This window comes from Carcharhinus amblyrhynchos, chromosome 22, assembly GCF_965287045.1.
Source record: "Carcharhinus amblyrhynchos chromosome 22, sCarAmb.v2.hapA, whole genome shotgun sequence".
Taxonomy (NCBI): Eukaryota; Metazoa; Chordata; class Chondrichthyes; order Carcharhiniformes; family Carcharhinidae; genus Carcharhinus; species Carcharhinus amblyrhynchos.
The window spans coordinates 2,679,788-2,705,463 of record NC_137345.1 but is presented as its reverse complement, the minus strand read 5'-3'; the positions used below and the strand labels follow the sequence as shown (position 1 = coordinate 2,705,463).

Genomic DNA, 25,676 nt, shown 5'->3' with positions numbered 1-25,676 from the left:
TAATCATTGCGTAAAGTAGCTAACCAAGCGGAATGTGCCAAGTTCCCCTCAAATCAGCCGAACAGCCAGAGACATCTCTGTGCCGCGCTTAACTTGCCTCAGTGTTACGGGGAGGCCCAAACACTTTCAGAGGCAGACAGACTCCGCTCCAGACTGTCGGTCTCGACACTGGATATCACCTTGCTCTTTGGCCACAGGTGGTGAGATGGGCAGGGGATCGAACTGGCACTCAGCTGATGCCACAGTCACCTCACCAGCCCCCATTAAACACCACAGCAAGGGTACTGAGGCTAAATGTAGCACCACTACCACTCCCCCAGGAAAGACTGGGTTAACTGAACACAATCTGGTAAAATTACACCATCACAGAATTCCTAAAGCGTAGAAGGAAGCCATTCAGCCCGTCGGGTTTGCATCAATTCTCTGAAAGGGCATCTTACCAAGGCGCGCCATGCACTTCCACCTCGCCAACTCCACCAAACCTACACATCATGGAACACTAAGGGGAAATTTAGCACGGCTAATTCACCTAACCCGCACATCATTGGACTGTGGGCGGAAACCCATGCAGACATGGGGAGAACATACAAACTCCACACAGACAGTGACTCAGGGCTAGAATCGAACCCGGGTCCTTGGTGCTGTGAGGCAGCCGTGCTAACCACCGTGTCAGCCTATCAGGGGGTCACTCCTCAGTGACAAGCAATCTCTCTACGAAAGGTGACCACAGAATTCCAAAATTGTTACAGCCATTCGGCCCATAATGTTTGTACTGACTCTCCAAATGAATATTTCCCTTGGTGCCACTCTTCTGCCTTCTCCTCGCCATGCTGCACGTTGCTCCTGTCCAAGTAACAGTCCGATTACTTTTTCAATAGCTGGAGTGAACCTCCCTCTAACACACACTCAGGCACTGCTGTCGCATTCTGCAAAATTTGATGATTTACCTTAAGACTTTTCAAGATCGATGCATTTCCTAATTAATTCCCCTCAAGCTCAGCTGGTGGAAGCCAGACTCAAAGACACATAACTAGCTTTCTGAGTCCTGGTCAAACCTCAGCTAAAGGAGTGAAACCAGCCTGAAAATTTTCCTCCAGACGCTCCAGTTTCCTCCCAAAAATGTGCGGCTCAGACAGACTGGCCAGGCTAAATTGCCCTTTAGTGTCAGGAGGACTAATGAGGTAAATAGGTCGGGTTATGGGATAATCTTTATTTTTTTACTAGTGTCACAAGTAGGCTTACATTAACACTGCAGTGAAGTTACTGTGATAATCCCCTAGTTGCCACACTCCAGCACCTGTTCGGGTACACCAAGGAGAGTTTAGCAAGGCCAATGCACCCTAACCAGCACGTCTTTCAGACTGTGGAAGGAAACCGGAGCACCCGGGGGAAACCCACGCAGACACGGTGTGGGCAAACAGGCCATCTAAAATGGGACAACTGGGCAAAACTAAAAAACGAGAGGCTGCAGATTAAAGACAGAAACAAACAGGCTGCAACCCTGACAAGCGAATAAAGAGGATGCGGGTCATCTCCAGGATGGAAGAAATTTTCTGGTCACATTGGGTTGTTTACCAGACATGAGGGTGCCATGGCCCCTTGTTTGGGGGTAAGGTATGAACTCTATGTGCTTCCAGCACCTACAGACTGAGTACACACCCATTCTTCAAGGAGCTAACTATGTGTGTAGATGAAGGTCGGGCAGCTGATGTCGTATACATGGATTTCAGTGAGGCGTTTGATAAGGTTCCCCACGGTAGGCTCGTGAAGAAGATAAGGAGGTGTGGGATAGAAGGAAATTTGACCGATTGGATAAGTAACTGGCTGTCTCACAGAAGCCAGAGGGTGGTGGAGGGAAAATTTTCAGACTGGAGGCCAGTTACCAGCGGTGTACCACAGGGGTCAGTGCTGGGTCCTCTGCTATTTGCGATTTTTATCAATGACTTAGAAGAGGAGGCTGAAGGGTGGGTTAGTAAATTTGCTGATGGCACCAAGACTGGTGGAGTAGTGGATGAGGTGGAGGGCTCTTGCAGGCTGCAAAGAGACACTGAGGCTACACAGAGGACAACCAAGACCAGCGCACAGATAAAGGCCAATATCTGCTTGGCTATTTGCCAGTCACGCAAAGTTAAGATCTTACATTGGACTTGAACTCTAGTATTCTCTGTAGGATAACTTATTGTTGGTTGGGTGGGTGATTATTGATTGTGTGTCTTAAATAAATATTGGTTGTACTAACAAGACGTCTACTCGCAGTTATTTGTCAACCGTATAAGGATTAAAACAGACTGTGTAGCAAGCACAATAACAGGGAGAACATGCAGACTCCACACAGACAGCCAGCCAAGCTGGGAATCGAACCCGGGTCCCTGGCGCTGTGAGGCAACAGTGTGAATCACTCTTCCACCGTGCCAATAAGTACAGCGTCCAGCAAGATAATAAGATGAGACGTAGCGTTCTTTTATCCGATTGTGGTTGTATTTTATCAGGGCTCGTGCTGTATGCTGACACGCTGGTCTAATAGCAGCAACCATAAAATACCTTTTTTTAAGTCTGTGTATATCTAATCAGTGAATCATACTGTACTGAAGAGTTAGCCATGTTATTTTGCAAACAGGTTTTTGACTCTTGTTTTACTGGGAGTTTACCCAAAGTAACTTCCAACCTAATATTCCTGCACTAATTCCATAGTATTCGACCCTTATTCCTTCACAACACATTCCCAAACTGAACCACTCACCGAGTAAAAATGTTTTTCCTTATATCGCTTTTGCTCCTTTGGTCAATTACTTTCAAATCTGTGCCGCCTTGTTCTCAATCCTTTCACGATCGAGAACAGTTTCTCCCCGTCTAGTCCGCCCATAACCCCCTCATGATTTTAAATTCCTCTCATCAGATTGCCTCTCAGCCCTCTTTTATCCAAAGGAAAAACAAGCCTAAATTCCCCAACTTATCTTCAAAACTGACATTCCTCATCTCCAGACCCATTCCTGTGAACCTTTTCTGCGCTCTCTCCCATTCCTTAGTCAATTCCACACCCAATAGCGTACATCTCTTACTATCTCTGTCTTGCTCCCTCTGCCTTTTTTGTGTGTGTTTGTGTGCATTTTTCACTTTCAGTCTGTGCCTGGTGGTGTTTCTCTCCATCTCTCACAAACATAATTTTAACTCAGGCTGCAGTGATAGAGGGGAGCGGGGAAGGCTACATTCTTAAGAATTTCCTGTGCTAAATCAGGCCATTTGGCCCACCCTATTTGTGCTAACTCTTTGCTTGAGCAATCCAGAGCTCCAGAACTCCCTCTTGTTCTGCATCTTTCTCTGCTCCCACACATTGCATCACATTCTCAAACTTTCGCCTTTACTCATTCTGCGGTAAATTAAAATTTACGAGCCCTCATTAAGACACCACAGGTTATTAGTTTTTACAGTTACAGAGCACGGGGCATTTCAAACAGGTTTGGTTAGGCACAGGGAGGAAGACTGATCTAATAAATACATCTGGAAAATAAAGCTGTCAGTGTGGGACCAAAGGGTGTGCCTGGAACATTGAGAAATATCCAGCAAGGTTATACATTAGAAAATGATTCTCACATCCACGAGGGTAAGGATGAGATTACCGGTGTAAGAACTTGACAGATTAAGATCTGGTCGGTGCAGTTTTTGAACAAAGTGTCCGAGATTTCTAGGGAATTGAATTTCCAGGGCGTTTTCCCAATTGCACACTCCCAGGATCACCAATGGGAGCAAATTTAGCCATGTTTTGCTTTCATTTGTATGTTTTGGAGCAAAGCCTTATTACATTTTGCTGGGAACATTTATAAGAACAGAAGAAATAGGAGGGGTTGGCCACACAGCCCCTTGAGTTTGCTCCGCTTGTTAATAAGGTCATGACTGATTCTTTAATCTTAACTCCACTTTCCCAGCCAATAGCCAACCTGCTTATCAGCACAAAACAGCACGTGAAAGGTTCCAAACATCACAGCAAATCCTAGTCCTCACTGGAGCCACTGGCCTGGGCCTCCCTGGGGCCCCCAGCCTAGGCCTGGGCCTCCCTGGGGCCCCCAGCCTAGGCCTGGGCCTCCCTGGGGCCCCCAGCCTAGGCCTGGGCCTCCCTGGGGCCCCCAGCCTAGGCCTGGGCCTCCCTGGGGCCCCCAGCCTAGGCCTGGGCCTAGACAAGCCCACAGTGTGATTCATAGCACACGCTCACTGTGACCCCTTAGCCCAATCCTCGGAATGACCCACACTCCAGATCATGACCCCACAATCACTCTACAATATGTTACACAGAAGTTAAAAACACATAGAAGTAATAGTAAGAAGTCTCATGACACCAGGTTAAAGTCAAACAGGTCTAATTGGAATCACGAGCTTTCGGAGCGCTACACACCTGATTGCGGAGCAGCACTCTGAAAGCTCGTGATTCCAAATAAACCTGTTGGACGTTAACCTAATGTTGTGAGAATTCTTACGGTGGCCAGCCCAGTCCAACGCTGGCATCTCCACATCATAGAAATAATGGAAAAATTATGGCAAAGACAGGGCCATTCAGCCCATTGTGTCACTGCTAACCATTTAGAGTCTTCCTACTCAATTCCTCCTCGTAGCTCTTGGTCTGTGGCTCTTTATATTACTGGTCATTTACACAGTCAATTTTTTGTAATGTACAAAATGCAGCTTTCCTCAGCTTGCTTTTCAATGTTGCGGACTCTGTGGGACCTCAACTAAAGTGATGTAGTTCACACAGCGGCACAGGCTCGATTGTGGGATAATCACAGTGAAGGGCGAGAGGCCAGGAATTCTCCAGCAAGTAATCCCTGACTTCCCAACAACGTCCACCATCTACAAGGCACAAGTCAGGAGTGTGATGGAACACTCCCCATTTGCCCAGATGGGTGCAGTTGCAACAACACTCAAGAAGCTCAACACAATCCAAGAAGAAGACTTGATTGACATCCCATCCATTGGGCCAGGAACTTGGATTTCTGCTGGGGAAGGGGGATTGGTTGAGCCGGCTGGACAACAGGCGTGGATCCAGCGCCATTCAGAGACTATTTCCTCAGGTAGATGTAGCTGTTACTAGGAGGCATAAGGTTCATGGTGGGAGATAAAGGAGGGATGTCCGAGGTAGATTCTTTACTCAGAGGGTGGTTTGGGTGTGGAATGCACTGTCTGCTGTGATAGTGGAGTCGGACACTTTAGGAACTTTCAAGCAGTTATTGGATAGGCACATGGAGCACACCAGAATGATAGGGAGTGGGATAGCTTGATCTTGGGTTCGGACATAGCTCTCCACAACATCGAGGGCCGAAGGGCCTGTACTGTTCTATGCCTACTGCATGGTGTACAATCCACGTTCTGGTTGGGATGGGATTGTGACCAGCCTCATTACCCTATCTGTGGGTCAGGTGAAGAACAGGGATGAGAGGCTGAATGGCCAACATATGGTCAATGTTCTTTCTTACATGGAATTCTTGGAACTCTTTCCAAACACTCACTGAATGGGGAAAGCTGACAGGCCAACAATACATTTACTGAATGCTGAGCTTTAGGGAAGTGTGGACTGACAATCTTGCTACATGTCAAAAGAGACAAAGATTACCATGCACACTATCACAGAAACAGGGAATCCAAACGTGCAACGCATCTAACCCTCCAGTGACAAACCCTCACTCCCATCCCACCCCCTACAACACTCCAATAAACAATTACCCCCAACCATCAGACATTAACCCTCTCTCCTTCAAACCCTCAACAATTACCCACCCCCTCCCAAATCTTCCCCATTACTCTCAATTCTCAAACCCAAAGATTCACTCCTCTCCTGCCCCAATCCAATCCTCTAATTCCCCCCACCACAACTCCTGCACAATTACCCCCAAAACCACCCAAAAAGCCCCTCTCCTTCAACCCCTCTGAAAATGACATACGACCCCCCAACTGCCTCCAATATATTCACTCCAGACCCTCCAACAAGCAGCAGCCTGACCCCCAATTCCCCCCACAAACTCTCCCCCAATTCCCCCCACAAACTCTCCCCCAGTTTCCCTGCCTTGCTACTGTCTGCAATTCTCTGTCTGGAATTGTACACGTGGCCCGCATGAAGTAACAGGACTCACTGGGGAAAGCAGAGAGAGAGTAAAATTCACATCTGAACAGAACAGCCCGGAGTCCCAGACTCCAGACATCACCCCACACAGAGAGGGACAGACAAAGAGTGGCTGTGTTTATTTAGTCCACACTTGGACCATGCAGGGCTTGTCCCAGGGACAAGCCGGGGTATTGGGGGGACAAGCTGTGTGTCAGAGCGGAACAATTCTCCAAATAGAGTGTCACTCTCAGTCCCACTCTCAGAGCACACAGACAGAGATCCACAGTCGCAGTAACCCTCCTGGCAAGTAATAACCTCCAAAACAGCAGGAACAAAACTTCCCCAACTCTGAGTAACTGTAAGAGAGAGAATAAAAACCAAACTAAAGGCGAGAATTGTACACGCAGTGATAGAGAGGCCGAGAGAGAGAGGAAATAATGTGGTGCAATTCAGAGCAGCGTCCCGTTCACAAACCTTTCTCTGTGTAAAGTTCCGAGCGCTCCCTAACGCTGGCTTCCTGGCTCCATTCTGTATGCAATGCATTGTTAAAACTGCATGAAGTGCTGCCCTCCCAACCCCACTCCTCCCCTTCTGCTTGCCAAGCAGATCTCTGTCACTCAGAGCTGCAAAAGCAGGAAACTGACTTCCCTCCAACATCAGCGAGAATCAGAACTGCTTCCACTCACACCCCCACCCACTTGCCCGCCTCAAGGTCTCACTGGGTCTGCCAATAACACTCACTAAGTAAGAAGTCTCACAACACCAGGTTAAAGTCCAACACGTTTATTTGATAGTAAACCCCACTAGCTTTCGGGGTTTGCCCCTTCCTCAGGTGAGTGGAGAGTTCTAATCCAGAATAGCGGGTTTACTATCAAATAAACTTGTTGGACTTTCATCTGGTGTTGTGAGACTTCTTACTGTGTTTACCCCAGTCCAAGGCTGGCATCTCCATATAACACTCACTAACCCACAGAGAGAACTCAAATCCCATTCTGGCAATTTGAATGTGTGCAAGTCTAAAGAAATGACCAAACAAATGCTTTGCTTGTCAGCAAGGGTGAGCATGAAGCGGGCAGATTGCTTTTAAAGCTCCAAACGGTTCACTTTAAGGGGAAAAGGAACGCTAGCTTCCTGAAATCTATGTGACTCCAGTCCCACATCCACTCCAAAGCCACCTGGTACCGTGTCTCTCAATCATTCTCTTCCTTCCAAACGCACAACCACTTCTGTCTAGAAGTTCAAGGGCAGCAGCGTACATGGGAATGGGGGTGGCACAGGAGTTAGCGCTGCTGCCTCGCAGCACCAGGGACCTGGGTTCGGTTCCCAGCTTGGGTCACTGTCTGGGTGGAGTTTGCACATTCTCCCCTTGTCTGCGTGGGTTTCCTCTGGGTGCTCCAGTTTCCTCCCACGCTCCTAAGATGTGCGGGTTAGGTGGATTCCCCTTGATAAATTGCCCTTAATGTCAGGTGGACTAGGAGCGTAAATATGTGGGGTTACAGGGATAGGGCAGGACCAGATTCAATGACTGGCCTCCCTTCTGCATTGTAGATTCTATGAACACCACCACCTGCACGTTCCCCTTCAAGCCACTCACCATCCCGGCTTGGAAATATATCGGCCTTTCCTCCGCAGTCACTGGGTCAAAATTCTGGAATTCCCTCCATTGTGGGTCAACTCACAGAACCTGGACTGCAGCCATTCAAGAAGGCAGTTCACCATCACCTGCTCAAGGGCAACTAGGGATGGGCAATAAATACTGGCCAGCCAGCGATGGTTACGTCCCATGAATGAATTATAAAAAATCACTTACAGATCCAAGCCCAGTCTCTTATCTTTCCCACCACAAAAAGAATGAACAGGATCCTGCAGAAACTACATTCTTGGCTGCTTTTTTTTGCTTCTAAATATATTTATTTGCATGAATTTGTTTTTGTTACTCATTCAAGGGATGTGGGCATAACTGGTTAGATCCGCATTTATTGTCCGTGCCTAGTTGCCCTTGAGAAGGTGGTGGCAAGCTGCCTTCTTGAATCGCTGCAGTCTCTGAGGTCTAGGTACATCCAAAGTGCTGTTAGGGAGGGAGTCACTGAATTTTTAAAATATTTTTTATTCCATTTTTAAAGTTACAAAGCCAGCCCGCAGAGTGGGCCAGGCAGACCTGAACCCATCTCCTTGCTTCCTCAGAAAACCAAATTCAAACTGAATCCAATTCATGGTCCCCACAAGAGGGACACACACAAGAACCAAACCGACAAGAAAAGGGACCACACACAATCCTGGGCTTGATCTGACCTTTGACCTTAACCAAAAGACCAGGAAGTGCCAGGCTGGTCATGTTTTCACCCGTGTCTGACCCAAGACAGTGGAGGAGGAAAAATATATTTCCAAGTCAGGATGGTGTGTGGTTTAGAGGGGAACCTCCAGGTAGTGGTGTCCCCATGTATCTACCACCCTTGTCCTTCTAGATGGTAGTGATTCTGGGTTTGGAGAGTGCTACCCTGGTGAGTCCCTGCAGTGCATCTTGTAGATGGTACACACAGCTGCCTCTGTGGTGAAGAGAGTGAATGTTTGGGGAAGGGGTGCTAATGAAGCTGGTTGCTCTGTCCTGGATAGTGTCGAGCTTCTAAAGTATTATTAGAACTGCACTCATCCAGGCAAGTGGAGAATATTCCATTCTATTTGTGCCTTGTAGATGGTTGACAGGCTTTGGGGAGTCAGGAGGTGAGTTACTCGCTGTGGGATTCCCAGCCTCTGACCTACTCCTGTCATCACGGTATTTATATAGCTGGGTACAGTTCAGTTTGTGGTCAATGTTAACCCCTTGGATGATGATGGGGGGATAATAATGCAATTGAATGTTAAATTCTCTCTTGTTGGAGCTGGTCCTTGCCTGGCACTTGTGTGGCATGAATGTTGCTTGCTACTTGTCAGCCCAAGCCTGGATATTGTCCTGGTCTTGCTGCATTTGGACACGGGCTGCTTCAGGATCTGAGGAGTTGCGAATTGTGCTGGACACTTAAGTGAATAATTAATTCATTGCTAGAAACAAAAGTATAAACATTTTCATATAATAAACATTAATATTACAACAGGAGATATTTGTTTAAAATATTCACTTAAGATTGTAACAGTGAACTTCTGAGAAATTAATGTTATCTCAGATCAATATTAACAAAATGAGTGGCATGTTGGTAGAGTGGTTAGCACTGCTGCCTCACAGCGTCAGGGATCCACGTTGGATTCCAGCCTCGGGTGGCTGTGTGGAGTCTGCACATTCTCCCATTTCTGCATGGGTTTCCTCCAGGTACTCCAGTTTCCTCCCACAATCCAAAGATGTATGGATCAGGTGGATTGGCAGTGCTAAATTATCACTTAATGTCCAAAGATGTGTAGGTTAGGGACATGAGTGGAATAAATGCGTGGAGTTACGGGGATAGGGCCTGGGTTAGTTGCTCTGTCGGAGAGCCAGAGCAGACTAGATGGGCCAAATGGCCTCCTTCTGCTCTGTAAGGATTCAATGATTGTGTGAAAACGAAATTAACAGTTATATAAATTTTATCTATATAACAACATTGTTGCTCACATTTATGACCACACTGGCACGTGGAATATTGTCATGTTGTATGACAATCACATGATGTTCAGACAGTGTTTATCAGGGTAATATCTGAATGGGAGGGTTATTTAATGAGGAAAGGTTGGAGAGGCCAGGCTTGTATCCATTACTGGAGTAAGAGGCAACTTGATCAAATCCTTTATGATCCTGAGGGGTATTGACAGGGTGGAGACGATGTCTCCTCTTGTGGAAGAATCTGGAATTCAGGGTCACTGTTTAAAAGTAAGAGGTTGCTGATTTAGGATGAGGGGATGTGTTTTCTCTCAGAGGGTCATTCTTTGGAACTTTCTTCCTCAAGAGGCAGTGGAAGAAGGGGGTGAAAGATTCTGGGGGGTCGGTGGGAGTGTGGAGTTAAGGTTACAATCAGATCAGCCATGATCTAATTCAATGGCAGAGTGGGTTCAAGGGCTGCTCGGCCTATTCCTTCTCCTAATTGGTATGTACGTGTCAGTGGGGATCCTGATCTGTTCTCTCCTATTTCCTCGCATGTCACATGGTTCAGCCCATGGCTCATCTGGCTCCGCCCTCACGGACCGCCCTTTAACATTATGAACCCTGCAGTTAGACTACCCTCAGTCTTGTAAACTCAAGTTTAGGGACAAGTAGGAACGAGCACTAAAAAAACTCACTGTGGTTGGCAACGCCCAGCTGCCTAGAATTAATTCTAATTCTAGTCAAGGACCTGTGAATGCAGAATGCTTCCAGTTACACAGAGTATCGAATGACCTGGTTGACATCATCTGAGTGCAAGTTTCAAACCACCTCCAAAAGGAATGTCACTTCACAGATAAGTAGCACCACACCATTTGTCACACTTTTTCCAGAAAATAATGTCCATCGTCACTCCCTGCAGTGCATTGTGGGTATAGCCTGTCAGGCCAAGATGGCAAATGTGGCAGTCCTATCAAAGACAGAGCTCCCATGTGTGCTGCACCTGTAGTATGAGGGGTTAATTCTAACTGTGTGATACGCCAAGAGGCACTATATATTAACACAGGAAGTGATACTATCTCTCAAGTTCTTCCTCCCCCTTGACTCATGGCAAGAAAGTTCCTGATGTGTAGCAATAAAGTTAACAGTTTCCTCATCTCAACAGACTCTGTGTGTTAGCACAACGGGATACATAGGATCCCTACGGTGCAGAAGGATCAGGGATCAAGGATATTAAAGCACTGATCAGACAGAGGGTGGCTCTGGTGGATCAGGCACCAGGGTGAAAGTTGCTCACATACCCAGCGTCTTCTGCGGTGAGGCAGGTGGAGCCAGATGGTTATCCAAGGGCCCACTTCATGGATGTTCATGAGGACATGAGGGACCTGGCAGTCACCAGCTGGCGCAAACGGGCAATGGTCACACCCCCATGAGCTTAGCAATAATACCACGATGACCAGAGGCTGCTGTAGCAGGCACTAACCAACAAGTCACAACATCACTTGGTAGCTTAATCTGCCTGTCAGGGATTGGCCTTCACAAATAGCAGTGGAAGGGCACCAGATGAAGACCCCTCCCCCAGCGAATGGATTATTCGCTTCATGTCCATCGTCTCTCTGGAGGGCCACACAACAGCATCGCTGCATGGGCACGTACATGCTCAATGGTCAGCTGTCAACAGCCTATCAGTTAGCAGCTGGTATCCTGAAGTCTCACGACACCAGGTTAAAGTCCAACAGGTTTATTTGGTAGCACGAGCTTTCAGAGAACCACCCCTTCGTCAGATGAATGATCCACAGCACGTGGACTCGAGTCCACATCCTGATCGTGATGGATTTTGGTTAGCTTAAGGATTCCAGAGTTAAAGATTCAAAGTTAAGGTTTATTTATTAGTCAGAAGTACACTTACATTAACACCACAATGGAATTACTGTGAAAATCCCCTAGTCATCACACTCCGGCGCCTGTCCGGGTACACTGAGGGAGAATTTAGCACGGCCAATGCACCCTAACCAGGATGTCTTTTAGACTGTGGGAGGAAACTGGAGCAGCTGGAGAAAACCCACACAGACATGGGGAGAATGTGCAGACTCCACACAGACTGTGACCCAAGCCGGGAACTGAACACGGGTCCCTGGCACTGTGAGGCAGCAGTGCTAACCACTCCGATACTGTGCCACCCCCGAGCTGCATAAACTGAGTGAAGATACAGAAAAACCAGGATTAGCAGAGACCCAGAGGAGGGATAAAGATTCCGCTGCACCAACAGAGGCAGTTTGGGAACGATGGCACACTCCCAGTCTCCACTTTGCAGTCCATTAAAATTAGTGGACAATAGTTGTGAAAACCCAGCTGGGTCACTCATTTGGAATCTGCTGTCGTTACCTGGTCTGGTCGATGTGTGATTCCAGACGCACAGCTCAAATGTGACTCTCAAATGTCCTGTGACATAGAGGGCAGTTAGGGACGGGCAATAAATGCTGACCCAGCAACGCCCACGTCCCGTGAAATGAAATTTTTAAAACTCGTGGTGGCAAAGGGGGGGGATCAGCCGACACGGTGGTTATCGCTGCTTATCGGGTTCAATTCCCAGCCTGGGTCACTGTCTGTGTGGAGTTTGCACATTCACCCCGTGTCTGCGTGGGTTTCCTCCGGGTGCTCCGGTTTCCTCCCACACTCCAAAGATGTGCGGGTTAGGTGGATTGACCATGCTAAATTGCCCCTTAGTGTGAGGTGACGAGAATAGGGCCTGGGTGGGGTTGTGGTCGGTGCAGACTCGATGGGCCGAATGGCCTCCTTCAGCACTGTAGGGGTACTGCGATTCTATGGGTCTCATCCTCTCCAATAGCGCTCCCTCTCAGTACTGCACTGGGAGTCTCGGCTTGGATACCTGGAGTGAACCTGGAGTGGGACTTGAACCCACAACAACCTGACTGAGGGAAGAGAGGTGGGGAGAGTGGGGGAGGTGGGGGAAGTGGGGGGGGGGGGTGGTTTGTCGATGAACATTAGAAATCAGGAGGTCATGTGGAGGACTCCTCCGTGACACACTAAGTTCCGCTGACATCTGTTTGCAATGGACACAAGGCGGGAGCTGGGTTTGTGACTGAACGGATTGAACTGGCAAAGGAGATTGAAAGAAAGAGGAAAGATTGTGCTGATAGTCTGAGCTTCTTTAACTGAAGCACTTGCCAACGCAATTGTTCAGCCCTCACAAACTTCAAACTGCAGAGGAAGTGAAAGGTCTGTACCCCCGCCCCCTCCCCCCTCCCCCCCCCCCGCACCCCCGCCCCCTCCACCCCCACCCCCAGGGCCCCGGAGGCATGCCAGTGAGTTGAACTATTCAAGAGATGTTCTTATTGGCTGTCCGGCTCACACACCCTCTCTACAATCGTACGCTCACAGATCGGTGCAGTTGTCACGCCCTGATTTCCGATCCGAGTCGGCTGCATGAAGATGGTGCAGTGTTTAACTGAGGTGAAAGCAAGCACAGGAAATTTAACCCTCGCTTCACTGGCGCAGAATGTATTTCGGTGCCTGCCTGTATTTACCCAGAGCTCCTCCTGACTGGCTCCAGCTGCCCAGTGTTACTCTCAGCCATAGCTTCCTTTAGTGTGGCTCACTGCATCCTCCACATAGAACCATCTGCACTATCCCTGTAGCCCCACGTAATTAATGGTTTAATTATCTGACACTGAGTGGCAATTTAGCACGGCCAACCCACCTAACCTGTACATTTTTGGCCAGTGGGAGGAAACCGGAGAGCACCCGGAGGAAACCCACGCAGACACGGGGAGAACGTGCAAACTCTGCACAGACAGTGACCCAAGCCAGGAATTGAACCTGGGTCTCTGGCGTTGTGAGGCAGTGGTGCTAACCACTGTGCCACTACTCCTCCCCCCCACCATCCCTATCTGATGGGGTTGCTCCTTGGAGCCTGCACTTTGGGTTAAGGAAGGAAGGTGCGATGCTCGTGCACAGGGCTACTTCGTATTATACCGAGTCTACAGCACAGAAAGAGACCATTCAGCCCCACTGCCAGTGGTACACCTCTGATCAAATATCCTTCCAGTCCTCTCCATTTTGCCCTGTCTATGTATACTTTATTAATTTATTAGTGTCACAACTAGTTTTACATTAACACTGCAATGAAGTAACTGTGAAAATCCCCTAGTCACCACACAAAGGCACCTGTGCAGGTACACTGAGGGAGAATTTAGCACGATCAATGCACCTAACCAGCACATCTTTCAGACTGTGGGAAGAAACTGGAGCACCCGGAGAAAACCCACACAGACACGAGAAGAATGTGCAGACTCCACACAGACAGTCACCCAAACTAGGAATCGAACCCGGGTCCCTGGCGCTGTGCAGCAGCAGTGTTAACCACTATGCCACCGTGCCACCACTCTGGCAGGTGGTTCGGGGGGGATGTGATGAAAACTTTTTTACCCAGAGGGTGGTGATTGTCTGGAGTGCGCTGCCTGGGAGGGTGGTAGAAGTGAGATGCCTCACGTCCTTTAAAAAGTACCTGGATGAGCACTTGGCACATCACAATATTCAGGGCTGTGGGCTAAGTGCTGGCAGATGGGATTAGGTGGGAGTTCAGGTGTTTCTGCTGTGTTGGCGCGGACTCAATAGGCCAAAGAGTCTCTTATGTAATTCTGATTCTATGATTCTATTCCTTTCTTCCCCATACGCTTTTGCAACTTCTTCTTCAAGTCATGAGTGTAACTGGGGCAGTACACTCAAAGCGCCAGGAACCCGGGTTCGATCTTGGCTTGGGTCATTGTCTATATGGAGTTTGCACATTCTCCTTGTGTCTGCGTGGGTTTCCTCCGGGTGCTCTGATATCCTCCCACAGCCCAAAGATATGTGGGTTAGGTGGATTAGCCATGCTAAATTGCCCCTTAGTGTCAGGAGGACCAGCTAGGGTAAATGCATGGGATTATGGGTATAGGGCCTGGGTGGGAATGTGGTCAGTGCAGGCTCGATGGACCAAATGGCCTCCATCTGCACCGCAGGGATTCTATGATTGACTGAGGAGAACCGGTTTAGTCAATGGAAAGGGCTTGTCTTGTAATTATTATCATAACTTATTTCTACACAGTGACACTTAATGTAGAAATTTGTCCCGAGGCTATTGGCAGGAACATAAAACAAGTCAAACTAACATTGAGTAACTAAAGACTTACATCAAGTTACATCATGTATCCATTAGACTGCGTTTGAGATTTTTGTTTCACTCAAATTTCGCCATCTACCAAGGCGGGATCTGAACCTGTTCCCAGATCTTGCTCTTGGTTTCCTCGTCCTGTGACATCTGCCCCAAAATGGTCTATCCTGGTGACTATGCTTCACATGAGGGCCTCCTCTCACCCTACTTGATTCCACCCCATTGGGACATGTGGCCAAAGCTTGATCAGAGAAGTAGATTTTAAGGAATTTCTTAGACAGGGAGAGAGACGGAAAGTTTTGGAAAGGGAATCCAGAGCAATGGAGCCTAGGCAGACTACCCATGGTGGAGTGAAGGGAGGGGGGATGTCCTCCCATCTCCAACCAACCTATCTGGTCAAATAGCCTTTACTCTCATAGAATCATAGAATCCTACAGTGCAGAAGAAGACCATTTGGCCCATCAAGTTTGCACCAAGCACAACCCCAGCCAGGCCCTATCTCCTTAATCCCATGCGTTTACCCTAGCTAGTCCCCCTGACACTGGGGGGCAATTTAGCATGGCCAATCCACCTAATCCGCACATCTTTGGACTGGGGGAGGAGAGCCACGCAGACACAGGGAGAATGTGCAAACTCCACACAGTCAGTCGCCCAAGCCAGGAATTGAACTGGGGTACCTGGCACTGTAAGGCAGCAACGCTAACTACTGTGCTACCCCCACTTATCTTCAATAATTTTATAACTAAACCAAAATTGATTGAAGAAAATTAAAAGAATGTCATTTTATTTAAGGTCTCAATTATTTCCTCCCCAGATTTTTCCTCACAGGAATGTCCTGGGGATTATGGGGAGGCAGTGGCACAGTGTATTGTCACTGGACTAGTAATCCAGAGACCCGCAGGTGTGTGGAGGAGAAGGAAAGAGAGGATAGGAGGAAGAGGAGAAAGGAGAGTTCATGGAGTGGGAGATAAGTAGGAGGAGGAGGAAGGATGTAGGTAGCAACCCATCCCACACCTGTAGATGCCTGCTCTTCCCTCTTCCGAGTCTGAGCCCTGGAACACGCTACAACAACTTGCATTTATATAGCAACTATAATAGGGAAGAAGGCTCGAGGTGGTTCACAGGGAAGTAATCAAACAGCATTTGAGTGATCTGAGAAGGAAGTAATGTCGACAAGAAGCTTAGCTTAGGAGAATCCACAGAGAGAAGAGAGAGAGTTGGGATGTTGAAGAGGTTAATGAGGTTTTGGTGACATTGATAAGGACTGTTTGAAGACTGTGCTGAGGAAGAACATTGACACGAGAGATAGAAACAGGCAGCTGGGGGAAAGGAGGCTATAAATTTGGTTGAAGTTTTTGCCTCCCAGATCCCGCCCTCTCCCACCATCCATTTCCAGCAGGAGCTGCTGGATTGGGAAGATCGCAAGGGTACATCCCACCTCTGAAACAGGTACTTATCACCAGCCGCAGAGTCTGGGACACGAGCAAAAAAGGTGGCAAAGTAAGAAAGATGCTAGCCAATTTATACATAGCACATCCCAAACACCGCAATAAACAAGATTGAGGGATAAATACTGGCCAGAATTTCCCAACCTCACACATCTCGCCAGCGAGAATGGAAAACATGGCGCTCAGCCAAATCTCCGCCTACAGCAGCGAGACTGGATAATCCGAGCCACGAGCGAGGCCGGAGAATTCCAGCCACTATTCAAGAAACTGGGAGAAAGACGGAATGAGAAAAGGAAATAAATTGCGAAAGAAGGGTAGAAGGAAATAAAAAAAGAAACGGAAAAAGGAAGGAAAGTAGGAAAGGCCTAGGTTGTATTTAGTAAAAGCAAAATACTGTGGATGCTGGAAGTCTTAAATAAAGCAGAAAATGCTGGAAAAGCTCAGCAGGTCTGGCAGCATCTGTGGAGGGAGAAACAGAGTTAATTTTCCAGATGTTCTAACTTGTATGCAGGATCTTTCATATCCTAAAATGCTTAGCAGCCAATTAAATAACTTTTAAACATGGCGAATGTTTATAGTCGCCAATTTTGCACAAAGCAAACAGCAATTTGATAAACAGCCAGATAGTATGATTATTTTCAGTGAGGTTGGTGGAGGGAGAACGTTGGCATATTGAGCCCATATAAAGGCAGAATGCTGATTGGGTGGATGACTGCAGTCTGAGAGAGACAGGAAGCATCGCCATAGAGGCAGGCTTTGTGCCAATCGCTAATCAGACCAGCCCGTACTGTGTCACTGGGGCATAGCCCCAACCCACCAGCACCACTTAAGCACTTCTTCCCCAAAATAGCTCCTATAAGTTGCTTCATTGCAAAGACCACAAACAAGTCTGTACGCATGGTATCATTAAGCACATCTCCAAACCCACAATATTCTGCAAAGCCTTTAAGCACTGACTGACTCCCCACCTCTTGATTTCTTTGATGGAATCTAAAGTGTTCTGTGTCACCAAGGGTTTTGGGGAAAAAAAATGCTTGCAAAATTCCCAGAATCTGCTTGTACGGTTTAGTGCCTGGCTTATCAGGTTGCAGAGGAGATTAAAAGTTTTTCCTTGCATCATGCTCAGGAAAGTGGGCACCACAAAATAGTACATAGAACATAGAACAGTACAGCACAGTACAGGCCCTTCAGCCCTCAATGTTGTGCCAAGCTATGTCCAAACCCAACATCAAGCTAACCCACTCCCTATCATTCTGGTGTGCTCCATGTGCCTATCCAATAACCGTTTGAAAGTTCCTAAAGTGTCCGACTCCACTATCACAGCAGACAGTGTATTCCACACACTATCCACTCTCTGAGTAAAGAACCTACCTCGGATATCCCTCCTGTATCTCCCACCATGAACCTTATAGTTATGCCCTCTAGTAACAGCTAGATCCATCCAAGGAAATAGTCTCTGCACATCCACTCTATCTATCCCCCTCATCACCTTATAAACCTCTATTAAGTCGCCTCTCATCCTCCTCCGCTCTAAAGAGAAAAGCCCCAGCTCCCTCAACCTTTCCTCATAAGACCTACCCTCCAAACCAGGCAGCATCCTGGTAAATCTCCTCTGCACTCTCTCCAATGCTTCCACGTCCTTCTTATAGTGAGGTGACCAGAACTGAACACAATATTCCAAATGTGGTCTCACCAATGTCCAGTATAGTTGCAGTGTAACCTCACAGCTCTTAAACTCAAACCCCTGTTAATAAATGTGAAAATCTTCATCTGTTTTGTTCACCAGCGCAAAATAGTCAAGAAGTTCCATATGAGATCTTCATCGTTTCATCAAAAGCTCCAACAATACTGAAAACTCCCATCATTTTCCACTCATGCAGATTTCCTGTCTGTGTCTTTTGCAGCCATGTTTCCAGCAGCTATCTCAGTTGCCTCATTGACACTTGGTACTAATTTGAGCTAAAACCAGTTTTTAGGGTATCCTTTATTCATGTCCACACAAGGTCTGTGTGAACAGTTTTATTTTTCCTTCTGACTTTTCTTCTTAAACTTCATCTTCTGAGTGGTTCAGTAAATGGGCGTTTGTTATCCTCATTGCCAGCTTTGTTGTGGATTTGGAGACATGACACTCAAGAGAGTTTGGTAAAAACGGAAACAAACATTATTGGTGACGTGTGTTCTCTCTCATGCCTGCTGCTTTTCTCTGTTTCCCGCTCAACATCTCATTAGATCAAAAGCACACATGCACACAAACAGGGTCAAAGTTAGTGAGAATACTTCCTTGTATCCATTAACACAGTTGGGTGTTACTGTGAGCCAAAAAGTAAATACGTAACAAAAGCATTTACAAAACCACAAAGAAAGAACAGGAAAACAGGATCAATTGAGTTGCTTAACCAAAAACCGGTTAGAATTGTGTATTATAAAATCCAATGAGTTCTCCAATTGCCTTTTGAAAGTTACTATTGATATCTCGGTAATGAGCCCCGGCGTTATGACCCACCCACGTACCTGAGTTTTCCCGTGTCTGCTCTCTGCTACATCCTCAGTTTTCATCACTTGATTTGATCTGATTTGATTTATTATTGTCACACGTATTAACATATTGCGAAAAGTATACAGACAAAGCATATCGTTCATCGAGAAGGAAAGGAGTGAGTGCAGAATGTAGTGTTTCAGACATAGCTAGAGTGTAGAGAAAGATCAACTTAATAGGAGGTAGGTCCATCCAAAAGTCTGACAGCAGCAGGGAAGAAACTGTTCTTGAGTCGGTTGGTACGTGACCTCAGACTTTTGTATCTTTTTCCCAACGGAAGAAGGTGGAAGAGAGAATGTCTGGGGCACATGGGGTCCTTAATCATGCTGGCTGCTTTGCCAAGGCAGCGGGAAGTGTAGACAGAGTCAATGGATGGGAGGCTGGTTTGCGTGATGGAGTGGCCTACATTCACAACCTTTTTTGGTCGTCCATTCACCCCATCATTGTTAACCAATAGCCACCTAAAATTTAAATTTCCCTCTCTTCCCCCTCTCCCCTTGCCTCCCCCACTTGCTTCCTACCTTAATACCCTACCTCTGACAAAAGGTTTGTCCTCTTTGTCCTAAAATCTCCTATGAAGCATCCTGGGATGTTGGACTATGTTAAATGTGCTATTTAAATGTAAGCTGTTTTTGTAGAATCTGCTTCCGTCACCCTTACAGTTAGTGCATTCCACATCGTTACATTCATCACGTAAAAAATGTTCCCATATTTTGCCTCTGCCCCATTGCCAATTATCCGAAATCTGTGTCCTCGACCTCCAAATGACCTGACCTGTAAACAACATCTCGTGATCATCGAGATCAGTAGTAGAGATTTGTAATGGTGCAGAAAGCGGCCATTTGGCCCATTGCGTCAGCATTGGCTCTCCAAACCTAGTGCCATTTCCCTACCTTTCCCCTAGCTATTACTGTAACGCTACATTCTGCACTCTCCTTTCCTTCTCTATGAACGGTATGCTTTGTATAGCGTGCAAAAAACAATACTTTTCACTATATGTTAATACACGTGACAATAATAAATCAAATCTAATCAGATGGAACCCTGCACATTGTTTCTATTCAAGCAATCATCTTGAATGCCCCAATTGTATCTGCCTCCACCACACTTCCGGGCAGTACATTCTAGACCTGAGCCACTCACTGTGTGAAAATGTTTTGCTTCTTTTGCAAATCACCTTAAATCTATATCCTCTCATTCTCAGTCCTTTTACGAGTGGGAACAGTTTCTCCTGATCTACTCTGTCCAGCCCCCTCATGATTTGGCACATCTCTATCAAAACTCTTCTTAGCCTTCCTCTCTCCAAGGAGATCAGCCCCAGCCTCTCCAATCTATCCTCATCACTGCAGTTTCTCACCCCTGGAACCATTCTTGTAAACCTCTTCTGCACTCTCTCCAATGTGTTCACATTCTTCCTATAGTGAGGCACCCAGAACTATAGACAATATTCCAGCTGAGGTCTAACTAACGAGTTATAAAGGTTGATTATAACTTCCTTGTTTCGTTCTCTATCTCTCTATTCGTCTATTCAAGCTTTTTCCCAGGGTGGAAGAGTCCATTACTAAGGGGCATAGTTTTAAGGTACGAGGGGGAAGGTTTAAAGGAGATGTACGAAGCAAGTTTTTTACACAGAGGGTGGTGGGTGCCTGGAACTCTCTACTGGGGGAGGTAGTGGAAGCAGATACAATAGTGACTTTTAAGGGGCGTCTGGACAAATATATGAATAGGGATGGAAATTGAGGAATATGGTCCCCAGAAGGGTAGGAGGTTTTAGTACAGTCAGGCCGCATGTTCGGTGCAGGATTGGAGGGCCGAAGGGCCTGTTCCTGTGTTGTAATTTTCTTTGTTCTTTGTTCATGCTCGCTATCCCACACGTTTCTTTTCAATAGCCTTATCACTTGTTCTACATCTATGCAGCTTGCTCCATAACCTCAGGACGAATCAAAGCACTTTATAAACAATAAAGTACCTTCTTGAAGTCACTGTAGGAAATGTAGTAATCAATGTGTACACAGCAAGATCCCACAAACAACAATGTGATAGTGACCAGATAATCAGATTCAGTGATGTTGGTTGAGGGATAAATATTAACCAGGACACAGGGGAGAACTCTTCTGCTCCTCTGAGACGGAAGGCAGGGCCTTGGTTCAGCACCCCATTTGAAAGACGGCAGCGGTGACAGTGCAGCACTCCCTCAGTCTTGTCAGCCAGGATACTGGAGCAGACTGACTTCACTAAAGATCACTCGCTGCTAACCTCCTGCTTACAAAAGTTTCCAAACTGCTTTTCCATTAAAAACAAAACAGAAAAAACACAGGTACTGATAATGGAGTAATTACCCTCCCTTCATTTACTGAGGTTTTACAATTTCTTCTCGAATTTACAAGTCTGTCTGGCCTCAGTTCTGTGGGAGATTGAAAATATTGGCCCCAAGGTTATTTAACATCTAGCATGCTGGGAATTTGCAAACCCAAAGATTCTGCTGATTCCACTGATTTCTGTCAATCTCCTTCATCGTTAATGTTTACCACATGTTAAGACCTGCTTAACATGTCACAACCTCAAATCTCCCTCCTTGCTTCATACTCCCCAGTACAGATCTACTCAGATACCCTTGTAATGAACCTTGTTACACTCCGGTACAGACCCACTCAGATACCCTGGTACAGATCCTCTTAAAAACCCCAGTACAGAACCTTGTTACACCCTGGTACAGTCTCTCTTGTACACTGCGGTACAGACCCACTCCGATACCCTGGTACAGATCCTCTTAAATACCTCAGTTCTGAACCTCATTACACCCTGGTACAGACCACTCAGATATCCTGATAAAGAACCTCTTCACATCCTGGTACAGACCTCTTAAACACCCTGATAAAGAACCTCGTTACACCGTGGTACAGGATCTCTTGTGCAACCCTGGTACAGACCCACTCAGATACCCCGGTACAGACCCACTCAGGTACCCTGGTAAAGACCCTCTTAAATATCCCGATACAGAACCTCGTTACAATCTGGTACAGACCCTCTTAAATATCCCAGTACAGACTCTCTGGTACACCCTGGTACACGCCCACTCAGATACCCTGCGACAGAACCTCTTTACACCCGGTACAGATCCTCTTAAATACTCTGGTACAAATTCTCTCATACGCTGTGGTACCAACCCTCTTATATACCCTGGTACAGACCCTCTCAAATACCATGGTATACACCCTCTCATACACTCTGGTCCAGATCCACAGATCTGGTACAGACCCCTCATATACCCCCGTACAGATACTCTTAAACATCCTAAGACAATCTGTTATGTAGTACATGCTGCCAGGACCCATTGGTCTCATTCTAAATTGCAGACTCCATGGTTTAACAATATACACCCGTTCAATTTTAAACATTTCCACAAATGAATCAAAGTACAAATCAGGTGACGTGGAGGTCCCCCACATTCAAAACTTCCACCAGGACTGGAAGTTGCTAGGAAATATCTAACTGGGGGGATTAGGGATTCCAGGCAGGTCATCACGGATGATGTCAGGAAGCACTTCATCACAAAAAGTGAAGAGAAAACCTGGAATTCATCATAGAATCATCGAAACCCGACTGTGCAGAAGGAGGCCATTTGGCCCATTAAGTTCGCACCAACAACAAACCCACCCAGGCCTTATTCCCGTAAGTCCACATATTAAACCTGCTAATCCCTCTAACCTACTCATCCCGGGACACTAAGGGGCAATTTAGCATTGCCAATGCATCTAACACTGCATATCTTTGGGATGTAGGGAGGAAACCAGAGCACCTGGAGGAAACCCGCGCAGACACGGGGAGAACATGCAAACTCCACACAGACCCAATGTGGGATTCGAACCCAGATCTCTGGAGCTGTGAGGCAGCAGTGCTAATCACTGTGCCACAGTGCCATCCATAAAATGAACACCCGAACAGGGACTTGAACCCTGGACCCTCAGGTTAAAAGCCTGATGATCTACTGACTGAGCTATCCAGGCCCTTATTTTTTGCCCCCAAAGAGCTAAAATCAATATAAAATTTCACAACTTGGATTGAGAGATCGTGATTGGTGAAAGTCCTTATGGTTTATGGAACCAATGGATTATGATACAATTAGGATAGCCTTAGCAATCTAATTGAATAGTGAAACAAGCTCAAAGAGTTTAATGGGCTCCTCCTGTTCCTATGTCTCACTAAAATATACTTACAAGACAGAGGTGGGTAGATTTTTTGGACATGGAGGGAATCAGGGGTATGGGGATAGTTGAGGTAAAAGACCAGCCATGGTATTACGAAATGGTGGGGCAGACTGGAGGGGCGAATGGCCTGTTACTCCTCTTCCTTATTTTCTAATGTAAAAAGTCCCCCGCAGTGCAGGGACGGGGTTAAATGGAGAATGTCTGCTAGCGTGACCATAACTTCCACAGGAAGGTCAAGCAGAACCAGAGAGGTTGATGAAGTAGCGTTTCCGTTCTGCTTTGCGAGTTAGAATCTTTCTTAAACTTTGATAAAAGCATATTCCTTCCTTCTGGGAGTGAGGCCTTGTAACTGGAGCTAGCTGGGATGATGAACTCTGCTTCGACAGTGTTCGTGTCTGGAGTCACACCAACACTAAGGACCCCATTCATTCAGAACTGGTCAGCATTTGAAAGCAAGTCTTCGAGCAGAGGAGTTCTCAGGCTGTCTGTTTTATTTCAGCGATGGTCGGATAAACACAGGCCTGGCCACAAACACCCACATCCTGTCAATGAAATTTTAAAAGACAGCAGCTACAGCCTGGCGGGGAGGGGAGGGGGAGGTGGTGGTGGTCAGGTTTCCTGCAGGACCCCTGGGTTTTATTTCCTAGCTATTCATGCAGGGAATGGCAATGTGTTCAACACCATGAGCACCGGCCTTTAGGACAGAACAACCGATCAGCCACACCCAGCCAGCAACTCCAACCTGGCCACAGGACACAAGCACAGCTACGCTACACTGCAAGCCCACACCTGTCTGCCCCCTCCCCCCCCGTAGAAGTAAGAGACTCCACCCCATTCTTTTGAAGTAGAATAGGAGAGTTGTCCCCATGCTCTGATCCAGTGTTCGTTCTCCAACCCCTAACGCCACGGATGAGCAGATAATCTGGACGTTATCACGGTGCTGTGTGTGGGATCTTGCTGTGCACACAACTGACTGCCACGTTTCTTTCATCACAACAGTGACTGCACTTTGGAAGTATGTCACTGTAAAGTGCTTCGGGGTGTCCTGAAGCCATGAGAGGCGCTATATAAATGCAAACTGTTTCTCCAGGTGCAGGTTAGGTAGATTGGCCATGCTAAGTTACCCTTTAATGTCCCAGGATGTGTAGGTTAGGTGGATTGGCCGTGCTAAATTGCTCCTTGGTGTCCCAAGGTGTGTAGGTTGGGTGGATAGTAAATGTGTGGGGTAATAGGGGTAAGGCAGAGTGGAGGGCCTGGGTGGGATGTTCTTTTGGACGGTGGGTGCAGACCTGATGGGGCGAATGGTTTCTTTCTGCACTGTCAGGACTCTATGGCTCTTTCTCCTTCTCTTCAGAGTCAGGGTCCCATTCTCGATCACATTTTATCCTGGACCCAGTACACTCACCCTGTCAACTCGTGTACAACCACCTCTCGCTTAAGGACAGTGATCTGAGGTGCGGGGATATTCTGGCTATCAACAGCTCTTTAAAATCCTCTGGGAGTGTGCATACCAGCGAGGCAGCAGTTCAGGATGTGAGTTTCAGGAAACTGCAACTGACCTCATTCAACCTGGCAGTGCGGTCAAGCTCCATATGTGCGAGCATTAGAGAGGCAACTCGCGCCAAAACCCAAGGCTTCAGTTGGAATGCTGTGCCTGCAACAAAATGTCCAGTAGCTGTTTGACCGACCCTCATACCCCAACAACCCCCAAAACATACTCTACCTGCTTGGGTGGAAGTCCAAAACACCCCTTCAGTATTCACACTGGTCTCAGTTGCAGGAGTTCAAAAAAATTGCAAGTGTCTGTGTGTAACTGTCTCCAGGGTACAGCAATCTCTGATTTCTTGGTAAATCCTCGTGGTGCCGGGTTTAGTACTGGTTAAACAAGCTCACTTCCGACTCACAGTCTGATGCAATTTTCCAAAAGAGGGTCGGCTGTTTGCTTGGGGAGAAGACAGATTCAGCTCAACCCACTCTCCACCAATCAGGCAATGTTTAAACTACACACGCTCGGTGAAATCCCACCCCTCAGGAACAGGCTCCCAAGTGTTCACTGCAGCCCACTATTCCAGAGCCTCATGGAAAAAAAAATTGGAATGTGTTACAATTCTGCAGCCAAGTCAAAGTTTGGAGGCAGCATTAACAGCACAGGGACACTGATTGTCCATAGGCAACTCTCGTTTATTTCCCAAACTGTCGGGAATCCTGGTTAAGACAGCAAAGACACTGAGATTTGAGCTTGGTTTTTCATCTAAAAAGACGGCGAAAGAGATCCAGCAGGGCCCAGTGCAGTCCATATTGACTCAGGTTCCTGCCTGAATCTGGTGTTTGGTCCATTATATTGTGTGAGGGGAGGCGAGGATCTTGGGTCCAGTTACAGGCCTGTTTTTGTTTGACATGTTAGGGGGGAAATGGTCCCAATGTGTGCCCTGCATCTTGTATTCACTTTACAGCAGAGACACAGCAGCACAATTGAAACGCTTACAGATGGCAGGTCTTTTCCTGCCCTCCGTTAAGGTGGTAAGAGAGATGGTTAATGGGTTCAGAAAGCTCGATACATTGGACAGGGAGTGTTGGAAATATCAGGCTTGGCTTAGTGCATAATGTTCCATTGTAGAATTAGTCCTGGAGCCAAGCTCATGTTCTTGAGACTTCATTGTACAATCGACTCTTGGG

The 25,676-nt window shown here is 47.0% G+C and overlaps 1 protein-coding gene and 1 non-coding gene across 3 annotated transcripts in view; both read right to left on the bottom strand.

The window, feature by feature from the left end:
* LOC145356806 (monocarboxylate transporter 1-like) overlaps nt 1-24,830 on the bottom strand; it is a 48,310-nt gene extending 23,480 nt beyond the window's left edge. The window contains exon 1 of one of the 2 annotated variants that reach the window (XM_080209696.1): nt 24,724-24,830. The gene's annotated coding sequence lies outside the window, so the exon portion shown is untranslated. Of the gene's footprint in view, nt 1-6,562; nt 6,650-24,723 lie in introns of those variants that run through there. The other variant, XM_080209695.1, reaches the window with a different exon arrangement.
* On the bottom strand, nt 22,727-22,799 carry trnak-uuu (transfer RNA lysine (anticodon UUU)). Its single transcript has one exon. It is a non-coding gene; the product is annotated as a tRNA-Lys (tRNA).
* Nucleotides 24,831-25,676: the final 846 nt, after the last annotated feature.